Source organism: Pygoscelis adeliae, unplaced genomic scaffold, assembly GCF_000699105.1.
Source record: "Pygoscelis adeliae isolate BGI_AS28 unplaced genomic scaffold, ASM69910v1 Scaffold16, whole genome shotgun sequence".
Taxonomy (NCBI): domain Eukaryota; kingdom Metazoa; phylum Chordata; class Aves; order Sphenisciformes; family Spheniscidae; genus Pygoscelis; species Pygoscelis adeliae.
Genome location: NW_008825162.1, coordinates 398,141 through 413,016, shown reverse-complemented (window position 1 = coordinate 413,016; position 14,876 = coordinate 398,141). Strand labels below are relative to the sequence as shown.

At 45.7% G+C, this 14,876-nt stretch overlaps 1 pseudogene; it reads right to left on the bottom strand.

Annotated features, from left to right (window-relative positions):
• Positions 1-9,105: 9,105 nt before the first annotated feature.
• On the bottom strand, positions 9,106-14,806 carry LOC103920874 (annotated as a pseudogene).
• Between the last annotated feature and the right edge of the window lie 70 nt (positions 14,807-14,876).

The following is a 14,876-nucleotide window of genomic DNA, read 5'->3' as shown; positions in this document are numbered from 1 at the left end:
TGCAAGCGCTTCCGTCACCACATTCAGAATTGTAATTTCTCTTCTTTGTTTTCAGTGACATTTTGTGTCAAGCCTATCACAAATTCACCACAGTGTTTTGAAGACAAAACTGCAGTAATAACCTTGGAAGAGCATGACACCCATATAATAGCATTAGCTATGTATGACATTACTAGGTGCATTTGCCCATTGTTGCTGATACTTAACCTTTACTCTCCTTCTACAAGTTGAAAGTGGTTTTGAAATATATGTTACGGCGTGATCAAACAAATTTAGATAAGGCTGACACAGACAGATTCTTTCTTTGGCATTGATTTTTCCCTACCAGAAATGCTATTAAACTTAAGCAAAAGGCATTTTTCTTGAGCACAGTTTTAGCACTTCAGTTGATTGAATTCAAAAGTCTATACTAATCAGTACAGGCCTTACTGTAAATAAACATGAAACATTGTACAGCTTCAGAAAGTTTCTTGCCACACAAACACTGCAAGCTGGAGAAGATAACAGTGTGCACATCTTTGTCACATTAAGTTACCCAGATTTCTTCTCTTTTTGCTTTGAATATGGAGAAACCAGTGTTTCCTTCGCTATGCATGAAGTTTTCTAAATGATAGTTTGGAAACTGGAGTTCACAAGGGGTCAGAGATGGTGCCTGTGTCCCTTAGTGGCACTTCTGTTGCTGATCTACAGAGCATGTTCATATTCAGCCATGCTAAAAAGCTGTATTTGTGCCTCCAGTGTTACTGCCAAAATTAATAATTATTCTACTTCAGATGAAGTTCCCTGCTCTCGTTCATACCACAATCACACAAACAGTTGCACTGATACAGCTGAGAAGCAGCATAAATCCCACCCTAGCCTGGAGACAGGAACAAGTGGCTAGGGACAGGGGAAGCAGGCCAGACCTTACGTCAGTGCTGCCCCTGATCACTGCAGTATGAATCCACATGCTGAGATACATTTTCTTAATATTATAAGCCTAAATGACATACAAACTATAAATATTTTAAAACTAATTAATATGTTTCTTGCAAACTACCACAGTCAACTCGTCTAAGGCAGTGATCCTACTGTATGCTTGTTAAAAGCAAACCTTTAATGGCATGCAGTTCCCTAAAGATGACTTCCTCCCCTTCATCCAGTAATCCATATAAATTGTCTGTAGCCTCTGCTTGGTAATGGTTACTCTCCTCCACAATGTTCATACAAAGGAAATAACGACACAACCTGCACAAAAGCCCTAAATGGGACAGGTAAACATTGTCATTGCCAATTGTTTCCACATGTTACAAGTATGGAGAATTTTCAGGGATGTCACTTATCGCACAAATTCTTGCTTCACCCATAACATCTACTTTCATCAAATCCTTCTTATCCACATTGTGCCCTTAGCAATGACTTATCAGTCAACCCATCAACCTTGGTATAAATTAGCCAGGTTGTGCCCTGATTGCTTCTGTCTGTTGGGAGAACAAGCTGTGGTGGGAGTCACTATTTCTGACTTTGGATGTGGGAAGAAAAACAGAAGACAGCTACAAAACCTTCCCAAGACACTGCATCAGGAGACATCTCATCTTATGCAACAACTTCCATTGTGGTTCAGAACAAAGCAGTCCTTAACCTCCTCTCTTAAACCCTAAAAGAGACTGTATTAGCACACCCAAACATTACTCAAAGCTTCTGACTTCTCTGGACCACTCTTCTGTACAGCTGATGTTTCTACTACTGAGGACTCACATAACTCCATGTCCTGCTTCTTGCCAGAAGAAGCCTTGGAAAACAGCTAAAGGAAACAGAGAATTTCACAGAAGAGGGACCTTCTAAGTGATTGGTTGTAAAGAAAACTTTCTCCATATTCTTCTACCAGCTAAGGTCAAATTTCCAGTCTCCATTAGGTCTTCTCTACCAGGGCTATTTATTTGACAGAGATGCTTCAAATAGTCTAGCATGTATGCAGATTGAGCAGTAGGAAAGCATGGGGTGCAATAAACTGCACAGCTCTCAGAAAGGGAAGAGTGGATTTCATGTCGGTCACATTAGCCCTGGGAGGCAGCCTCACATACTCTTCAAGAAGTCAAGAGAGGGAAAAACTCAGAGGAGGGAGCTAGGCAAATTTCAGTGAAACACACAACCATCTCCATTAACCTCTCTTTCCTCTGTGAAAGCTTCCTCCCACTGACAGGCCAAACTCCTACACCCAAGGAGTTTGGTTTTCACAGAGCACTTCAGACCTGCTCAAGGTGGTGAGCATATTAATGCTTCATCTTGTAAAAAAAGCTTGTTAACAGCTTGTTAAAAAAGCTATCTTTTCTGTATATCAGTTAATAAATAATTGCTTTGTACTTTAAGTAGTCATAGAATCATAGAATATCTCAAGTTGGAAGGGACCCATAAGGATCATCGAATCCAACTCCCTGCTCCTCACAGGACTACCTAAAACTGAACCATATGACTAAGAGCATCTGACAGGCCTGGTGCCATGACCACTTCCCTGGGGAGTCTGTTCCCGTGACCGACCACCCTCTCAGTGAAGAACCGTTTCCTAATGTCCAGTCTGAACTTCCCCTGGCGCAGCTCCATTCCATTTCCTCGTGTCTTGTCGCTGGCCACCAGACAGAGGAGATCAGCACCTCCCTCTCCGCTGCCCCCCTTTGAAGAAGCTGTAGACTGCAATGAGGTCACCCCTCAGCCTTCTCTTCTCCAAGCTGAAGACGCCAAATGACCTCAGCTGCTCCTCCTAAGTCTTGCTCTCGAGGCCTTTCACCATCTTTGTCGCCCTCCTCTGGACACACTCCCATAGTTTTATGTCTTTCTTATATGTATCCTGCTTTCAGGGTGTCTCTCAATAGAATAAGGCTACCTGAACAAAGTGACCAGAGCAGAAGGGTTACACAGGTGGAAGAAGGCTGTGTTAGGAGTTGCAGGTGGAGGACTAGGAATTTTGTAAGGGATGGTTATGAGCCATCAGCATCCCTTCTGCACAACCCAAAAAAAGCAATCCTGTTAACATGGTATGACCCAGTTCGCTTTAAATTGGGGTTTTTTTACATCAGAAGTTGGCTGTCCTGTGAGAGGGCACAATGGCAGGTAGGACCAGGGATTTCCTGCTCCATGGCAAGGGTAGGGAATGGCTACAGGGAACAGGGTGGTGGAGGGCACGTGCTAGGTATGTGAACTATCTTGTACAGGAACAGTGTACTTGCCTGTTGATCTTTCCCCTGACCGTGTGCTCTTGCAGGCAGGCTATAGGCAGCACTGCAGCCTGTGTGGACTTTGCACCAGGGCAGGCTGTGTGCAGGAGGGGGCAGAGGTTAGGGCCGCATACAAAATTACCCCAGGTCAAGGTAACAGTGCGTGTCCCTGCTGGGAAGGGTTTATTTTGAGGAACAGCCAGTGTCCCAGCTCCGGAGCAGCTGGCCGGAGTGGGATGTTGAAGACAACAAGCAAACACTATTTGAGGGAATCGCCACCAAAGCTCACAGCTACACAGAGCAGTCCTGGGTGCCTGCGGCTGGGCAAGATCAGAATCTGATTTGGTGACTCTAGTCTGGAAAGGAAACATATGTAGTTTAACATTAAGTAGGTGCTTCAATTCTATACTTTTTAAGAAAGTAAAAGCACATGATAAATAGAGACAGCTACTGCAAAAAGCTGTGCATATTTGGAACCTGAAAGCAGGGCAGAAAGGAATTAACTCTTGCCTTTTAACCTTATAGGAAATCTTTCATTGTCTTACTGCAAGACTTCAAGAAGATTTATCCTCTCTGCCAGCTTTCCAGTTCCTAATATGGGAATGATCGCGTTTAACAGTCTCAGTGTGATATTGCAAGGATAGCTAGTTAACAGCTATAAAACACTAGCACTGTAGGAAAGCTGAATGAATTAATGGAACAAGCATCTAAATAAATTATTTGATTAAATAACATGGAAAAGAGGATTCCCTAAGGTACTTCATTCATCTTGGCAACTGTATTGGGATGCTTTTCATCCGTCTGTCATTTGTTTTCATAGATTGTGAGCTCCTTGGGAGAGGAGGTATGTCTGTCCTCAGCACTGCCACAAGAGCATGCTACTAAGTGGAAATAATGTCGTGAAATATCTCTGTCAGGGCTATTGGAAGTGTACCAACTTTCACACTGGAGCATATTTGTGAGTATCTGAGTGTGCTCCTGGTCCCAGGACCTCCATGACATAAGGAAGCGCTCCTCTGTTCATCCCACACAAGGACACAGGGTGATGAAACGCCAGGAACTGTGGCACAGCAAGGAAACCCCAGAAATCCCAAGGCCCAGGACTGCACCCAGCTGGCACACCTCAGATACCTTTGCATAGACAAGCCATCCACAGGAGGCCAGCAAGTGTGACACAAGACCTACAGTGGGACCTGTGCCCTTCTGAACTGATGGGCCCAACAGGATACCCTGGGGCACCCAAAGTGCTCAAGAGTGTCAGTGTTTAACACTACATGCCTATGTTTAACGCTCCCTGTCCATGTTTGAGCATTTGCACCTTGTCTCACAGTCCATCCTGGAAGTGGTGACAGAAAACATGACCTTTTGGAGAGTTATTGGTACCAGGGAGTGTGGCAGCAGTTGTCTTTATTTTCACCTGCTTAGATGCTGGTGTCAGGCCCAAAAGCCTATATAACATGAGGGCTGGCTAAATTTTTAAATGAGTAGAAATCCCAAGAAACTGCCAATGACATCAGGCTCCTTCATTCCAGATTGAAACTAGACAGATTCATTACCTTGTCAAGGGTAAGTGCAACCTGCAGATCTCTGCCCTTTGCTCTGTCCTCACCCACAGCCTCCTTTCTGTCACACTGTTATTTTCTTGCAGTACTTGCTGTTATCACTACTATTTATTATTCGTGGAGAGCTGATGGCGTGCTCCAAGCTGGACGGATGTGCAGGAGAGTGTGTGCACTCTCTTCTTAACAGACAGGGAGCGTGTTAAAGACTGCCTAGCAGTATTTCCATGTACAGTTTTCCTATCTGTTCCTCAGAGCCTACACTGACATCATTCCTTAAACTTCAAAAACCCCATGGTATTGACTCATTGATGACACTTACAGGTTGCTTTTCTCCTGTATTTCTCCTCAGCCCCAGCAAGAAAGACAGCTTAGTCTAACTCCTGGTGCATTTTTAACGATGCTAAGAGTTAGTACATCAGCAGGGTACCCGTAATGACAGAAGCAGTCCTTCCAAAACAAACCAGAATGACCAGATCTGGAGCCCAGTTCCCAGCACCTCCCTGGGATTGATTGCTGGATCAGCTGTCCGTGTTTCAATTAAGTGCACATGAAACAGGGTAAAACTGAAGTAACTGCCAACAGAATGATTTGGGAAGGGGTCTGCGGCTCGTGTGACCACTGCTAACTCCAGCAGCTGTGTCCCCATTTGGTAAGCACAGCGTTAATACGTAGGCCTGTAATCCTATAGAGTATTACATACCTGTGTCACACGGTGGTGCTGCTGTTCAGCAAATGTGACACCTGTGCCGGTATTGGCAAGAACAGATACCTGTCACTGTGCAAATGTATTGATTCGTGTGTGTGTGCGTGTCTGCATGTCTTCAAACACTGCTTGAATTCTGATGTCTTGACAAAATTTTTACTGCAGGTGTGCTACCCTAAACAATTTCATTTTTCCCTGATTTTATTTTTCTTACTGCACACATATGCCATTGAACTTCTCTGTTGTTGTATGTGTAGATGAATTAAACACAAATCTTGATCAGAGACAAGTTCTTTGTGTTCCTTAATGTACTTTTCTCATCAGAAGCCACATGGGTAATATCACTTTGTAGCAGGCAGGCTTACTCCAGTCACCACTTAAGCCAACAAGAATCTTTTTATTGCTTCAGGTCTGATTCTCATTTCCCACACGTGTTTCTTCAGCTCAGCTGGGGAACAGATTCTGAACTTTGTTTATGCATGGCTTTGTATTTATTAATCAGTATTTTACAGGATTTGGTATGCTTTTGCTAAATCCATTTAAAAAGCATTAATGCATTGTACTGTACACTGTATCATATATTGACCTCACCCTTTCTTCTGATTTTGATGGAATTTGGTATCATTCTTCTGGTTTGCAGGCATATCTAATATTCCAGTTGCTCTGCCTCGGACTTCCAGTGACTAGAGACAATGAGCAACTCTTGGTCTCTGGAGGCTGTTGTAGAGGCACCTCTGAACATGCCGAGGAGCAGCTAATCCCAGGGAGGAGGGAAATAGTCCCAGTTTCTCCTCTCCTGCAGCCACAGCTCCAGCCTGCAGGGCTGGCTAGCGGGCTTGGGAGCAATGCTGGTGAGTATTTTGCCTTCTCACGTCAGTTCACAGGGAAAACAGTTCTGGGTGGTCATGAACACTCAGCTGCCCAGGAGGAACAAACCCAGAATGGACGAGTTTGGTTGTGGCAACTGCAAAATAGCACTTGGAAGGTTTGCAGCAGGATAGAGCAGCCCAAACCCTGCAGGGACCGTTATCTGCCCACCTGCAGCTCCAGCACGTTCTCTGCATGCCTGTGGTGGCATCTCAAATGAAGACAGAGAAGTTGTTGGTTAGAGAGTATTTCTAACACTGCTGGCCAGCCCCATTCCTGTCATCCCACACTCTGCTGTCAGAGGTGCCCAGCTGTCCAGAGAAAAGAGGGGATCCCTGTGCCTGGTGACTGCTTGAATGACACATTGTGGACCACAGAAGACTGCAGCTGAGCTGTTATTGCAGGTGCAGCAAAGGACGATCCAGCCACTCACTTTTGGTTCAGAGCAAAACTCAGTGCAGAGGAAGAGAGCTTCTTGGTCAGTGCAGAAACCAGCAGTGCTGGAGTCTATCACAATTTTCACTTATTTGTGGGATGCTGTAGCTAATGGGGGATATGCTAAAAAAACCCAAACCGCTAATCAAATGGCCTGAGCCTCCTGCTGACCTCCTTCCCCAGAGGACCTGTCACTGCCGTGCCTGAGAAGGACTCCTCCCCAGCCCATGGCCTCCTGCTCCCAGTGTGTGCCCAGCTGCCCCTCTCCAAGGCACCCCACAGTGCTTCCCCTGCTGCGGGGAGGGAGGGGTAGGACTCAGCACCCACCTCACCATAGAGATTGGAGACATGCTGCCATGGGGATCCTAGAGGAAGGACCTCAGGAGCAAGATCTCACTGGCAATGGCCCTGGTGTCCCTCCGGAGACATCTGCTCAGTGCCCACATCTCTGCTGTGTGAGTAGCATGCGTTTGTGCTGTGGAGCAGGGGCTAGGCAGGATGTCATGCCTGGTGTCAGGGCAAGCGAGGGTGAGGGATGGGGTGGTTCCCCCTCCAGAGACTGTGGGTCCCACTGCAACAGCTTGGGCACTGCCTGTGCTGTGGCTGCTGCTCAGAAGGACACAAGAGCAAAGCCCCTGTGCGCTCTCACTCCCACAAAGCTGCCAGTGGGTAAAAGCTCTGCTGCTGATCAAAAAACTCCAAAGGACACAACGGCTCAGGAAGCAGAGCCAAGCCTCCACAGGAGAAGGCTTTTCCCCAGCTTCAAGAGGTCTGTGGGTGGGATGAGCTGGGACAGGACTGTGTGCGTTGTGGGAGAGGCGCCACAGGCTTCTGCTCTCCCGAGCTGTGTGGAGAAACAACCCCCAGAAAGATCCCTTTAACTTCCAGACTTGCTTCTTTTCAGCTCAGAAGGGAAAATGCCCCTGTGAAGGGGATTTGCAGCTTCTTCTTCCTGGCCCAGGTCACTCTTGATGAGCACTGGTGAGCAAGCACCAGCCAGCCATAGCACAGACCTGCTGGATGCCAGCTCTCAGCGTAAGGGAGAGACACAAGAGCCTAGGGCACCTTCCAGCTTCCTGTCAGTGACTCAGGAAGTTGTGGAGATGGACTCCCCAGGTGGATCCCAGCTCACCTAAGAGCTGACACACACACACAGCGTTCAGGGAGTGGACTGAGTAGGACCCTTCTGCATACAGGTCCCTCCTCTTTTACCGCTTTCTTTTTCAGATAGCTGGTGCCAAAAAGCTGGTCTTAGTAAGACTAAAGTTCCAGTGGTTTGTATCAGATGAGTTACCACCTCAGGTGACATCAGCAGAAAGATGTCACAGATCCAAGTCAGGACTGCCAGCAGCCGGTGAAAACGCCAGCATCCCTTTTGCTGTCCCTTTTGGTCTGACACCTGCCTCAGGGCTTACCTATGTGCCTAGTAAAATACTGAGGCAAACCAAAGATTTTCTTGTGAGAGCATGCTCACTGGCACATGACAAAGGATGCTGTGGAGGTCAGGCCCATGGAGGCCTGGGGAAAAGCTGGCCAGTTTGCTGTTCCCCCCCCTGCAGACCTTGGCTGTGCGTGAGCCTCCTCCCGGTGCTCAAGCATCTGTGCTCCCATCCTGAATCATAATGGGATGCAAAACACGAGCACGGGGTTGAGATCCCGAATCAGGGAAGTGCTAGTGAGTGTCCTATTAAAGCCAATGGCAAATTAACATTCAAACCTGTCCCCAGGTTAACCAGAGGGAAATGCTGCTGGGGGTCACATCTGTGCAGCTGGAAGCAGGTGTAAGGAGAGTCAGTGCTACAGCCCACCCTCCTACATATCTCTAGGGAAGAAACAATTTTGGCTTTCTGAACAATGTAATTCCATTTATAAGTAGGGGTAGAAGAGAAACACCTTTCAAAGGGAGCAAATGACACATTTTCTTGGGTTTTTTATATTTATTTTAAAAACAACATTTTCTGTGGATATATTTAACAAACAATGACAATATAGGATGGCTTTATGAAACTCCAATTTCCGATTTCCAAGCACTCTTCTGAGAAACCTTAAAAGTTACATACTAGCGATACTCTTTCTTTACTTTTTAGACGTGTTGGGTGTAAAATATGCCACGTTAGCCACGTTATTTTTTCTGGTGAATCAAACCACCAGCATCTGTTGACAAGCCTCTTCAGTAGTCTTATTGTCAACAGTGGTCTCTCTGGATGCTCTAGGAAGGATGTCCTGGGAAAAGCAGTTAACTGGAGGATTACACTTGTGCTCCTTGACCAAGCCTAGTTAGGGGTCCTGTGTGAGAGGTGTTATTGCTGGTAACCTCTATGAATATACTCTGATCAGTTGCTGTTTCTCAAAACTCAACATCAGCATTTCTAATGTCACCATCTAAGACCCTTCTTCTGGTAGTAATACTATAATTTTTGGCTGCTCCTCTGCAGCAAGTTTCCTTGCTGGCTCTATAAACATTTCTACATCCTGTCATTCTTGGAAAAGAAGACGGAGACTCATTTTCCCTTTCATTTATCTAAGCTCTGCCTGTCCAAGAAATGCTGTTTTCACATTCAGTCCTTTGTGGCTCCTCCTCATGATCACTGTCAATTGTAATCAATGCTGAGGAAGCACAGGATGAGCTACTCATGATGTTTCTGGTGTTTCTGCTTTTGCTTTTGCTTTTTGGGAGGCCTCGCTGTGTCTGTCACTTTTCTTTCACAGACTCTCTCTGCACTTGGACTCCTCATCCTTTTTTTTTCTTTTTCTTACGCTCTGTCTGACTCCTTGCTGGATTGTCTAAAAGGCTATCTTCACTTGTGTAGCAGCCACTGAATTTTGATAAAGTTTTCTAGGGTTCATTTTCTCTCTCTAGGTTTGTGTGCTCCTCGACTGTGCTCTCCATGTGGCGAGTTTTGTACTTCCCTTTTCCACAAGGCTTTTCTTTTCTCATTCTGTTAGTCCCGCCAAACAAGGTCCTTTACACCTTGATCAACTCCTTAACCTGCATCTTTTGTAATAGCCATAGTGTGTCCCACAGGGTCCCTCTGGATCTGCAGACCTGTCCTTTCGGTAAAGGCTTGTACCCTGTATTCTGGACTAGTAGATTGCCTTGGATCGTGAACATTAGACCAAGCCCTCCACCTGCTTGAGGATTCATAGCCATCTCTGACCATCTTTCGAGTATAAAAAGCAGAAACCTGCAGGTACCTACTTTGGTCATTGTCTCCTCTATAATAATGATCGCTGTCTTTACTTCTTGGTCTCCTTTTGCTGCAGCCTTTGCTATGTGATCGTGATGTGTTTACTTCTCTGGATGCAGTGCTCTCATGACTCAGAGAGACTCTCTGGCTTTTTGGAGGGATCCTGGTGTCATGAGCTCTTGACCGCCTCTTGCTGTCTTTGCTACTATCTCTGCTTCTCAACTGTCCCCTTTTAAGCTGGCTTTTGATACAACACTCCTTAATAGTCCTATGGCCATGACTGCCTTGGCTGTGCTACTAGTGGGATTGTGGACACCTGGAATTTCTTTCAGGACAATCTGTGATTCCACGGGAGCATATTGTGTCCCTTCCTGAAGAGGGGCTCCTGATTGTGACTGTTCACTCAAGTCCTGCTCAGATTTTTGGCTAACCCAGCTCGTGCTAAGGCCTGATGTGTGTTGGGAGCAGCACCATTAAATCAAAGCAAGAGCAACAGGTGGCAGGACAAGTGGCCAAAAATAGCTAAAAGGCCATTATATAGCCATTATCACCTGCAGCTTGCTGTCTCCTGCAGCCATCATCTTTGCACATTGATTGTTTGGCAGTTTCTTCAGAATCTGAAAACTCATGGAAATTATATAGACCAAACTTCCAAGCTGGAAGGTATAAAAACATCAGCCTACCGAAAAAGCTTATGAAGCAGATCCAACAGCAGCTGGACTGCTAAGGCTTTTTGTGCTTCCTGGTGTGATACAGGGGATGCCGACACCATGGCAGAGAAGGAAGGATGAGCACTCTCACTGTCAGCTAGGTAAATATTTTATTCATAGGTGCATGAGTCACAAGTTATAAGTTGTGAGTTGCAGGTTATGAATTAGAGGAGTTGCGAGTGAGAAACCTCATGACTTAAGTGATGAATTAGTGAATTCACATGATAGACTAGTCTGTGTAAAGGGGATTGAGCCCTTGTTTGTTGTGTTTGTTTGTTTTCTTTCTTAATGAGCTCATAAACTAAAGTTTCATTTGCATAGTACGTTGTCCTGTAAATTTGAGAGGTCCAAATGGACGATGGCACCGATCTAGTCCTGTGGAGACAGATTTTTGGAAGCCTAGTCAGGCTGTCAACTGTGCTTAGCAATAAATCTATCTATTTTAAAGTTAGTTGAGGTATCAACATTATGCTCAGGCATTATGATTCAGTGGAAATGAGTTACCGAGTTAGTTCTTCAAGTCATTAACCCATCTTCTGCAGCAAGCCCAGGAGCAGATTGTAACCACCTGGAGGACAGCACGCAAAAAGTGTGCTGTGCAGACACGTAAGACACACACATGGACAGGCACAAACACACACTCACAAGGGCACACACACACGGACACACAGTGCAGGGAGAAAAGGTGCAGGCTTGTGCAGTAGCTCAGCAGGGAGAGCAGCTGAAAGGACGTACTCAGCACTGTGTGCAAGTTGTCCCAAAACAGCACTGCATGCCATGACTGAAAGTCATGCCTTCTTGAAGTGGTTGTACAGTTCTCTAAATCCAGTTTTTTAAGCAATATTCTCTTAAAAAGCTTGGCTGCCATGCTGTGGTTGCAAAAATAGTTAAAAAAGAAAAGGCTAAAGCAAATGTGTATTTCTGATAAAGTTGTCTGCAATATTATTTTAACATCCTTGGAAACACTAAGAGAATGGAAATGGGCAGTAAAAGTCTCCTAGGTAGCCTGAAGTACATTTAGAAGTGCAGACAGCTATAGCCCAGCAGGAAGAATATACTGGGTAAAAGAGTACACTGGGAATATGAGAAAACATTCCCCATACTCAGATTCCATCGATAGACAAAATTTCAGAGGTGGGAGAAGTCATCCCAACCCAAAAGAAGAACCTGGTGGGCACCACTGGTGGTGAAATGTTAATTTCCTTCTTCAGCCGGGGTGAAAACTGCAGCTGCTTCCTCTGCTTTATAAATTTTTATTCTGCATCGTTTCACCTTCTCTTTCATTTACTTCTTTCCCTGTCCAGATTGCTCCAATGGCTGCTCATGTGGAGCTTCCTTTGCCTCCAGTGAGTTTTATCGCTGATCTCTTTTTCTTTTTCCCCTCCTCTATAACTTTTCATCTGGTTTAACAAGGTCTGATAGCAGGACAGTGTGGACTTCATAATACTGTAGCATCACTTTACATCTCAAGTACGTTTGTAGAATAGTCTGTGCAAAGTAAAGGAGTAACATCAAGTGGGACCTGTCTAAAGCAGAGTGCACACACACGGGGTGAAAAGCTGTCCTTTTCCAGGCAGCCTAGCAGGCTCTTTTCCACCCAGCATTTCTTAGAGCCTGCCAGAGAAAAGTACACTTCTACCTCTGTCATCCTGTTTCTCTGCCAACAGAGGACAGTTGATGGAGCAACTGGATAGCACTCCACCGACCCCAGCTATCCCTGCATGTGAATCTGCATGATGACAGCAGGGTGTAAATGGTGAGATTAAAAAAACAGTGACTGAAATGAGGCTTCTAGAGATCTACACTTAGGCACTGAAATAAATACCCCTCATTCAAAAGTGACAAGCATCTACATGTTCCTGTTGACACAAAGTAGGACTTCTGGAAAGGGTTCTTAAGGTTGAAGCCTCCACTGTCCAGCAAGATGAAGAGGAATGGATCCTCCATGGGACGACCTCCATGGTCCTCCATTGATATTTCACTAAAGGTCACCTGAAGTTTATCTCCATTCAAAACTAAAATGGGGCATCAAACATTTTACATATTTTTTCAGGGCTGAGACCGAGCTAGAGTTCTAGCTGCTTGCCCTGTTTATTGGACATTTTAAATAGTGAAGTGCTCCATTTTGATTACACAAGTTCGTGTCCTTGAGGGAAAAACTATAGGCTTTAAGGAGACCTGGCTGTGGTTTTTTTGGCCTGTGATACATTCTTTCAAATTTTGCTTCATGTGTCCTTAAAAAAAACCTACAAAATTATTTTCCTAGGGTATAAAGTATCTCAATTTCTAAGGTAGCTGAGGCGCAATGTTCCAGATCCAAACCCAACAAAATTGACTGAGGTTTTGCTGACCTTCTCCAAACTTGTAGGCTAAAGAGGTCAGAAAGGAGGGAAAAATTCTGTCTTGAGACTTCCCTGAGATCACACAAGTCCTGTATTAGTTGTGACAAAGAGAGTTTCTTCTTTAAGGTGGGTTTTATCATGATAAGAACTTGTCCAATAAAATTAATACACTTGCAAAATGCTTTGAGACATATGGACCTCTGTTGCCACCACTGTGTCTAGGGCATCTTGTGCAAAGAAGGTGCACTTGCAAAGAAGTGAAGAGTCAGCAACAACTGTGGGCTGTCCAGCTATTCCCAAAGACCACCAGGGACCTGACTGCCCAGGACAGACAGAGCTGCAGTGGAAACGACCTCCACTTTGGTAACCAGACCTTTGACAGTTGTTAAGTCATGACATGAGCGTGTCATGCTTCGCCCCAAAAGGATTTTAATCCCATGGACCCTCCTGGCCCATTAACGTAAACCCAGTACATTCCACCCCTCGCCTCTGTGAAACACGTACTTAAGAATTACCATTAAAACATCCCTTCATCACACAATCTTCACAAACTTCACTTACATCAACAAAAAGAATTCCCTTCCCCACACCAAAGTCAAAATAACATCATCACAACACCGACAAAGTTGGACAATTTACACACACCCCACCCCTTGTCCCTTCACCACATTACAACAACAAAAATGTCCCACAATTATTCCACTTTCTGGCAATGTCCATAGTTTTGCCCATTATCTCTCACATCTATTGTCCTTACCTTGAATTCCTTGACAGCCCCACTTTGGGTACCAGAAAGGACTGTGGTGGGTTGGCCTTGGCTAGCTGCCAGATGCCCACCCCCCAGCTGCTCTCTCACTTGCCCTCCTCAACAAGACACTAGGAGAAAATAAGATGAAAGAGCTTGTGGGTTGAGAGGAGGACAGGGTGATCCCTCACCAGTTACCGTCACAGGCAAAACAGACTCAACTTGAGGAAGATTAATTTATTGCCAATTAAAAATAGAGTAGGATAGTGAGGAAAAAAACCCAAAACTTGAAACACCTTTCCCTCACCCCCTCCCTTTTCTTTCCAGACTTAACTTCACTCCTGACTCTTCTACCTCCTCCCCCTGAGTGGCACAGGGGAATGGGGAATGGGTGCTGGGGTCAGTTCATAACACTTCACCTGTGCTGCTCCTTCCTCCTCATACTGTTTCCTTGCTCCAGCATAAGGTCCCTCCCATGGGAGACAGTCCTTCATGAACTGCTCCAATGTGGGTCCTTCCCACAGGCTGCAGTTCTTCAAGAACTGCTCAAGCATGGTTTCTTTCTATGGGGTATGGTCCTGCAGGATAAGCCTGCTCCAGCACAGGACCCCCATGGGCTGCAGTTCCTAACAGAAAACCTGCTCTGGCGTGGGCTCACCACGAGCTGCAGCTTCCTTCAGGGTATCTCCACCTGCTGTGGTGTTGGGTTCTCCACAGGTTGCAGGTGGATATCTGCTCCACCGTGGTCTCCTCCACAGGCTGCAGGGGAATCTCTGCTCTGGCACCTGGAGTGCCTCCTCCCCTCCTTCTTCACTGACCCTGGTGTCTGCAGAGTTGTTGCTCTCACATATTCTCACTCCTCTCTCCCAACTGCTGTGCAGCGGTTTTTACCCTTTCTTACATATATTCTCAAAGAGGCATTACCAACTTCACTGATGGGCTCAGCTTTGGCCAGCAGTGGGTCTGCCTGGGAACCAGCTGGAACTGGCTGTGTCCAGCGTAGGAGCAGGTCCTGGTGCCCTCTCACAGAAGGCAATCCTGCAATCACGTAAACCCAATACATTATAGACCCAACTCAAATCTCTTTCAAGCTGTGCTGCTGGAAAACTCAGGCTGCCTCGGAGCACAGACAC